Below are 9251 nucleotides of genomic sequence, written 5' to 3' on the forward strand. Positions count from 1 at the left end.
GAGTTTTGTTTCAGGGAATGGTGTTCCCCAAAGTGTTGGAATTCTGTTCCTCTTCCTGTAATTCCCACATTAATAAGAGGTCCCTGGCTTCCTGAGGGTTTTGGGAATCAGCTGTGCAGAGCAGCATCAGTGGGAACAGTCGGAATTAATGGGAATCGTTTCCTCGTTTTTCACACAGGTGACAACGACCAAATGCCCAACAAATCCTCCATTGCTTTGGGTTTGGAGTTTTGGGCTGATCCTCCTGGGCATCCACTTTACCTGGGATTTTCATCGTCTGCCATGGATTGCAGGATTTGAAGGATTCAGCTGCACAAACTTCCTAAGAAAATCCTGGGACAGAGTGGGCATCCCTTCACACCCTGCCTGGATAACCCAGTTCAAAGTGAAAAACAAAAGGAATTTTCCACATTTCAATGTATAATTCCCTCACAAAGCATTCCCTGTTTTCTCCAGGTAGGTGAGAAAGGACTGTGCACTCAGCTCTCCTGAAATAATTAAAAGGTCATCAATTTGCTGTCACTGTAGTGATATGCTTTAATTACATTCTACAAATCTATTGAACAAGCTATCAAAGGCAGATTATATTGCTGAGATGTGTTATTATTTTAACAACAAGCCAATGTCTGTTTGGAGGAATGCAGGGAAATATGATCTGGGCACAGCTGAGATGAATCCAAATCTTCTCTGCTGCAGCATTATCTGGATTTGCCAATCGGAGAACTCAGCTCAGAAATGAGGAACAAAAGAAATTCAGGCAAGCAGCAGATCTTGTACATCAATGTTCGATGTTATTTTGGGTTCAAATTTATGTTCAAACTGAAATAGGGGAAATTTAGGTTCAAGTTTAGGAAGAAATTCTCCCCTGTGAGGATGGGGAGGCCCCAGCACAGGTTTTCCAGGGAACCTGTGGCTGCCCCATCCCTGGAAGTGTCCAAGGCCAGGCTGGATGAGGCTTGGAGCACCACAATTCACAAGTACAACTCACATCCCTAAATTTTAAAGTTAAATATCCATACTCAGTCCTAATGATCTCCAGCTGGTTTGTTTTCCAGCACACTCTGCTGTTGGAATCTTAGCAGGCAGCTCAAATGCGAAATAAATTCTATTTCATCCTATCAAAAGTAAAAGGATTCTCCCTCCTGTCAAACGAAATGGCATGGAGAGGTTCCTTCAAGGGAATCGGGACAGGGAGGAAGGATGAGTTAAGCAAAAAGAACAATGGAACACGAGAGATTTAGAAGATGATGCCAAGGATTTGCTGGAAGTGCCTCTTGGAAGGGCACTTTTCCCTTTGCTCCTCACCAGGACAAAGGAGGATGGAGAAACAACAGCAGAGGAGGAAATCTTCCAGACCTGGAACTCTGTCCCTCAGCTTGGCTGCAGCTCTGAGACTCAAGTCTGCCTCATAAATTTTACAGGATTAAAAGGCACAATAAAAAGGCAATTTCAGAAGAAAGGAATGAGTCAAGGTCCATAAAACCCTGGGGAAATTTGGTGCCGTTCTCAGGAGGAGTTTCCAGCATCCTGCAGAAAACATCCCACCAAAATTATCCATGATAAGGTGGAAGATATCTAAAATCTCCCAGTCTGACAACAAAAGGTTGGTGTCACCATGTCCCCAGGCTGCTGAGAGTGTCACTGACCTCTGTGGCACATGTGGCACATGTCACCAAAATCCAGAAAAAGGGTTGCAGAGGCACCATCTCCTGCCACTGATGGTGCCCTGTCCTTTGGAACAGAGGCTCCAGGACACGTCCAAGACTTCAGTCCCTTCCCAGGATCCTTGGGGAGCTGCAGGGAGGGAAGCTCTCCTACGTTATTGTCACAAGGAGGGGACACGCCATGGACCTGGCTCCAGAACTCCTCAGGGTGGAAACTGCAGCCAAGGCCCAGAGCGGGATTTTATCATATGGAATGGATCTTATCACATGGAATGGATCTTATCACATGGGATGGATCTCATCACATGGAATGGATCTTATCACATGGGATGGATCTTATCACATGGGATGGATCTTATCACATGGGATGGATCTTATCACATGGAATCATGGAAGGTTCTGAGCTGGAAGAGACCCACACAACCATCAATGCCAGCCCTGCTCTGCCCAGAGCCCACCAAGCCCAGCCTGGGCATCCCTGGCAGCTCCTGGAGCTGTGGCAGCCTCGGGGCCGTGCCCATTCCCTGGGCAGTGCCAGCACCCTCTGGGCAAGAACCTTGCCCTGAAACCCAATCTTGATTTCACTGCACTTCATTCCTCTCCTCTTTTTCATGCTCCAGTGTTTTGAAAGGATCTCACTACCACCCTTAGATTAAAAGTCTTTACTAAAACCCTTGATGGGAAGACTGACAAAGCTGAGATTGTCTACCCTGGGCAGGAGAAGCTGCAGGGAGAGCTCCGAGCCCCTGGCAGGGCCTGAAGGGCTCCAGGAGAGCTGCAGAGGGACTGGGGACAAGGCCTGCAGGGACAGCACCCAGGGAATGGCTTCAAAGTAGGATTTAATGGGATCTTGGGGATGAGGAATTGTTCCCTGGCAGGGTGGGCAGGGGCTGGGATGGAATTCCATCCCTGAATCCCTGGCAGGGCCCAAGGCCTGGTTGGACATTGGGGCTCGGAGCAGCCTGGGACAGTGGGAGGTGTCCCTGCCATGGCACTGGATGATTTTTAGGGTCATCTTTAAGCTCTTTAAGTCCTCCCTGTGCAATCTGTGCCAGTGCCAAATGGTACCAGAATATTTGGCAGTGATTTGGGCCATATATTCTCCATGCATGCACAGAAAGTTGTTCCTAAATTGTTCCCTCTCCCTGTTCTGCCCTTGCTCTGCATTACCTGACTGAAAAGAAGGCAACAACCCCATGATATTCCATTTTCCTCCCCATTAAATAAAAGCCCTATAAACCCAGAGAATTAGAAGCTTTCCCTCTCTCCTCTTGCTACTTTGGATAAAAGTACACTCAGAGCTCAGTGTAGGTGAGTGGTGTTTTATCTCCTGAGTTATTCCCAGTAATTACCACTAACTTTTCCCAACATCAAGGCTGAATTCCCAGCAGGATTTACTGGGAAAAGCACTCCAGCAAAACCCCTTGGTGAAAAGTTTTTACCTCACACCAAGCACCTGAGGAACCAGATTTGCCTCACAGGAGAAGTGTCAGTCCTGAGCACACAAATCCTGGCTCCCACCAGCTCCTCCTGGCTGAAAGAGCAGGACTGGGAACCCTTTCCATGCATTCAATTTCCAATCCTGGCTGGAAGAGCAGGACTGAGAACCCTTTCCATGCATTCAGTTTGCAATCCTGGTTGGAAGAGCAGGATTAGGAACCCTTTCCATGCATTCAGTTTGCAATCCTGGTTGGAAGAGCAGGACTGAGAACCCTTTCCATGCATTCAATTTCCAATCCTGGCTGGAAGAGCAGGACTGAGAACCCTTTCCATGCATTCAATTTGCAATCCTGGCTGGAAGAGCAGGACTGAGAACCCTTTCCATGCATTCAATTTGCAATCCTGGCTGGAAGAGCAGGACTGGGAACCCTTTCCATGCATTCAATTTGCAATCCTGGCTGGAAGAGCAGGACTGGGAACCCTTTCCATGCATTCAATTTCCAATCCTGGCTGGAAGAGCAGGATTAGGAACCCTTTCCATGCATTCAGTTTGCAATCCTGGTTGGAAGAGCAGGACTGAGAACCCTTTCCATGCATTCAATTTCCAATCCTGGCTGGAAGAGCAGGACTGAGAACCCTTTCCATGCATTCAATTTGCAATCCTGGCTGGAAGAGCAGGACTGGGAACCCTTTCCATGCATTCAATTTGCAATCCTGGCTGGAAGAGCAGGACTGGGAACCCTTTCCATGCATTCAGTTTGCAATCCTGGTTGGAAGAGCAGGATTAGGAACCCTTTCCATGCATTCAGTTTGCAATCCTGGCTGCAAAAGCAGAACTGAGAACCCGTTCCATGCATTCAGTTTGCAATCCTGGCTGAAGAACAGGACTGGGAACCCTTTCCATGCATTCAGTTTGCAATCCTGGTTGGAAGAGCAGGATTAGGAACCCTTTCCATGCATTCAGTTTGCAATCCTGGCTGAAGAGCGGGATAAGGAACCCTTTCCATGCATTTAATTTGCAATCCTGGCTGCAAAAGCAGAACTGAGAACCCTTTCCATGCATTCAGTTTGCAATCCTGGCTGAAGAACAGGACTGGGAACCCTTTCCATGCATTCAGTTTGCAATCCTGGCTGGAAGAGCAGGATTAGGATTTCCATACATTTAATTTGCAATCATGTGAAACACCCCCAGCCTGTGGTCAGCGGCCGCACGCAGACTTTGTCATTTTGCTTACTGACCACACGCTGCCATTGATCAATCCCAAATTGGATTATTGTTAGCTTTAAAAGCGCCTCAACAGCAGAAAGTGGCGGGGGAGGCTGGCAAAGCAGAGATGGATCGTGGAATAAACAGCCCCAGTGACAGGATTTCAGCCAGAATTGATCACTGTCAGCGAGTTAGTGGTCAGCTGTCTGACCTTTGGGGCCCAAAGCAAACATCAGAATAATGTTTAGACAAACACATTTGATTTTGGAGGTAATGGGTATGTCAACTAAATGACAAACCTTAGAAAGGTCAAAGGGAGAGCCATTTTTCAGGCTTTTTTCAGGCATTAATCGTTCGTTTGGGGAGCGGTGTCTTTTGGAGCTGGACGGAGGGAGAAGTTCACTTTGTGGGTGTTTTTGTGTCTTTCACAGGCACCAAAAATTCAGCCACAGGGAGCATTCCCATCCAAGCCAGGCTCTCCCTAACTCCCAGCTGCCTGCAGAACCTAAAATCCTAAAAGAACCTAAAATCCTAAAAGCAGCGGGGTCGGGATTTGGGGCTCTGGAGGGATTTCGGCAGAGTTTAACCCCAGCACAGCTCCCTGCAGGAGATGTGGGGAAAGGCTCTGAGCACCTGGATGAAATCCAATTTCTCCACTCGTCATGGCCTGGCACCACTCATCCCAAAATCCCAGAGCTGTGGAATCAAGGTGGGAAGAGCCCTCCAGGATCATCCAGTCCCATCATCATCATCACCACCCCAAGGGCCACATCCAGACACCTCCTGAGCACTTCCAGTGACACCTCCACCTCCCTGGGCAGCTCATCCCAGTTCCTGGCCACTCCTGAGGGATGAAATTTCTTTCCTCATGAATCTGAACAACCCCATGTACAATTTAAGGCCATAAATGGGGTTTTTCCCCTCGCTTGTTGTGCCACATCCTCCAGGCTGGGAGGCTCCTGCAGCACATCCAAACAGGGAGGGAGGCAATGGAAAAATGCTTGGATATGTTTTGGAGAGGTTAATAAATGAGAAATCCTAAAGGGACTGGGAGAAATAAGAAATCCTAAAGGGAATATCTTTGTGATTTCACAAGGTGCAGTAAGGACAACTCAGGGAAACCCCCAGGAATGCTGGTGAAAAAATAAGGAAAATGAACAAAAAATGAAAACGTAAATAACAAAAAAAAGCTTTTGAGTTGACAGTTACTGGCTCTGGCTCTTGCACTGCTGTTTAAACAGATTTTTCCTAGATTATTTTCCTGACAAAGTTGAAAGCAGCATGAGATATTCTTGCAGAAAACACCAACAGGGTCTTCTTCATGATGTGTACATCAAAATCACTTGGGAAACAAAGTGATTTTAATAGTCTTATTAATGAACTTATAATTTATTGTTATTAGTAATCTTATTATTAATTATGAATAATTATTTTAAAATCTTATTGTTAACTAATTTATTCACACCCACCTTCTGTCCCCAAAAAACCTTTGAACAACAAGACCGTGTTAAGGAAGAAAGGCTCAGGAACTGGAAAAAGGAATATAGAAAAAACAAAGGAATACTTGGAATATGCTAACAATATCCAAATTAACTGTTTATGCAAAAGCAGATAATTTATCCTGGAAATGAGGAATATTTTTCATTTTATATTCTCCAGTCCTTGTCTTTTAGGTCTCTGTTCTCACTGCTGGAGATGACAGAGCTTCAGTGTAGAATTGATCAAAAGTCAGGAATTTTGTTTGGCAAGAAGACTTCTAACCAAAGCAGAAATATCCAAGACAGGAATATTCTTTCCTCAGGAAAATTTAAAATTTTTAAAGTTTTTAAGCTTTAAAATTTTTAAAGTATTTTAAAAGTTCTCCCAGTCTGCTAATCCTGCCAATCTCACCTGCTTTAAAGCAGCTTTCTGTGAAGGAAACCTATTTTAGACAAATTTTTCTATTGACAGAATTAATTTGAAGTAAAGCATGGACAACAAACAGTTTCCTCTTTATTGCTCCTACAGTGAAATCTCACAACATTCCTGGGATTTCTTGAAGTTTCAGCACAGGAATATTTTAACATGGCCAAACCTTTGCTGGATTTAGCTCAGACTAAGAGGGAAAGGAGATAAAAATACTTTAAAAGAAGTTTGGTTATAAAATGCAACTTCATTTAATCATGGATTTGGAGTCATCAAAGGCTCGGGTTGGAATAAAGATAATTTAGACCCAGCCCCATCAATAAATACCTATATTTACAATCAGGTGTAGGTTCTTCCCCCATTATAACCCGCATCACAAAGTGTTTTTTTTTCCGTCAAGGAGAAGAGGAAGGGGACACAACCCACTGGAGCTGAAGTTTTCCAAAACTCAGTTTCCAGATGGACCCTGGAGGTGGAATTGCAGATGGACACCAAATTTTGGGTGATTAGTTGTGGAAACCTCATCTCTGGAAGTGTCCAAGGCCAGGTTGGACAGGGCTTGGAGCAACCTGGGACAGTGATGGCAGGATCCCAGGCCTTGGAGTTTCTTCAGGACAACTGGAAAAGCCATAACGTGTCCTGATTCCCTGGCATCCAGGGGATGTTGGAATATCCTTATCCCAGGTTTCCCATCCGCTTCTCTTGGTAATTTGTGTCCCTGAGCTGCCTACATGTGCTCATTAATTAAATTAATAAAATAATAAATTAAATTAAATCAATTAAATATTGACAGGTGAACAGGATGTGAAAATTGTCCAAAGGGAAGTGCAGGAACATCAGGGAACAGTTTTCCTGTAAGAGGTTGAGGACTGGCATGGGATGCAGATGGAAATTGTGGAGAGTTTTCCTTGGGGATGCTCAAATCTGGACCTGGGACTGGCTGTGGGTGCCCCTGCTTGAAGATGTGGACCTTTCCATCCTCACACATCTGTCATCATCAGGACCAAACCCAAACATTTTTTGTCCCAAAATCCCTCTGGATCTAGAGCCACTAGCATTGTTTTGAGATTAAACTTAAACTCTGACTTTCCAGGCCAGGCTTAACTAATCCCTGTCCCTTCCAGCAGCCTTTGGGAAGGTCCTTGCAGATGCACAGGCTCTGCATCGATTCTCATGGCTTGTACAGTGGCTGGGGTGCAGCAAAGTATGGTGTAAAATGAGAGAAAATATTGATTTCCAGAAAGTTAATATTATTAAAAGGCAGTTGTATTCATCTCCTTCTGGAATTTTAGCTGGGGGTTTTCCTCTTGGAAAAATCAATGGAAGTAATAGTCTTGTTATAGCAGGAGCACTTGTTAGACAATTTTTTCACTCCAATGTTTTAAGTTGTTCTAAGAGCAGAAGAGTTGAAAGGCTATAAAATTATTGTCTGGGATTTACAGGACTCGAATGACTGAAGGTTTTATGTTCATCATTTTTCATCATTTTATCCAGCAGGGAAATATTTTAATTAAACAGGATTTTAATTGTGTCTGTGTTCTGTTTGCACCACCAGAAAAATCCCAAAGTATTTGAGGTAAAGTCTCCTCATCCCAATTTGCTTCAATGATCAGATTTGTGAGAGGACTCCAAAATACCTCAAACTCACACAAAATAATTTCTGCAAATTTCTGGAACATATGAATGACTGACAAGCAGATGTTTAATATTTCCCCTTAAAAATTCAGTTTTCTCTCTCAACAATTGCTTAGATATTCTCCTCTCATTCTTGGGAACAGCTCATTTCACCTTCTCACCAATGCAGACCAGGCAAGGTCCAGTTTCAGCTGGAAATCAAATCTCTAAATTCAGCAAAAATCCATAAAATTCCCACTTTTTTTTCAGGAGAAGCTGATAATGACCAATTCCTTGACTCCAACACAGAACCTGCTTTTTTAGTCAAAACCACCTTCACCTCATGTTTGCACCCTGGTTTTCCTCTTCCTATTTTTCAACCAAGACATTTAGATAGAAAATAAGGGAAATTGTGTTGTAAATCACCTGAAATTTCTCCTGAAACTTGGAAGAAACTGTGGGTGCTGCCATCCTCAACTCATGAGCCAAGGAACCGTTTGGGGCAGTGGGCTCAGACTGAAGGAGGACAGGGTTGGATGGGGTTTTGGGAATTAGGAATTGTTCCCTGGATCCCTGGCAGTACCCAAGGCCAGGTTGGACACTGGGGACAGTGGGAGGTGCCAGGGTTGGAACTGGATGACATTTAGGGTCTCTTCCATCCCAAAGCACTCCAAGATTTGATGCCACCCTCTCCGCAGAGCTCCTGCACGCTCAGGTGTGGAAACCACCAGCAAAGAGGGCTTGGATTTCTCTCCTTGTCCATCTTTTGACCCCAGGATGTGCAGCCAGAATTCCAAAGGTGTTGGATTGCTAAAGCCTCTTGGTTCTGAGTGGTTTTGGTGGAAGGGGGAGCTCACACAAAGCCTGGAGGAGCATTCCCAAGGCGTGCATGGCTGTTGGCTCCTGAACCCAAGGAAAGGCTGTCTCCCTGTGGTTTCTCCTGGTCAGTGAAACCACAGCCTCCTCCTCTTCTCCTCCATCACCCTCTGGCTCTCAACTCTGCCTGATCCCTCTAAATCTGTCAGGGCAATTATCTGCCATCAGCTCCGTGCTATCAACAGGAAACAAGTGCTCCATGCGACAAGAGGAGCCCCACGACGACACAGTTTGGAGCCAGACCAGGCTTGACCACAGCTCAGCTTCCCTGCTTTTGAAAATCCAAGGTGCAAAAGGCAAAATCTCTTCCCTCACAACATTTCTTAGCCAAATAAATGGTTTATCCACGTCTATGTGGACCACACACCCCCTCACACTGAAAACTGTTTGTAGAAGGAGGTAGTAAATGGCTCCTGATCCGAATCATCAATAATTAATGACCAAAAAAAAAATCTTAAATAAGCTTCTTCTTCCTGCAGAGCAAATGCAAATGTTTCAAGCTGCAGTAATTGCCTACAAATTAACTTGGAGCAGAAATGAAGAGG

This window comes from Ammospiza caudacuta, chromosome 2 (assembly GCF_027887145.1).
Source record: "Ammospiza caudacuta isolate bAmmCau1 chromosome 2, bAmmCau1.pri, whole genome shotgun sequence".
Classification (NCBI taxonomy): Eukaryota; Metazoa; Chordata; class Aves; order Passeriformes; family Passerellidae; genus Ammospiza; species Ammospiza caudacuta.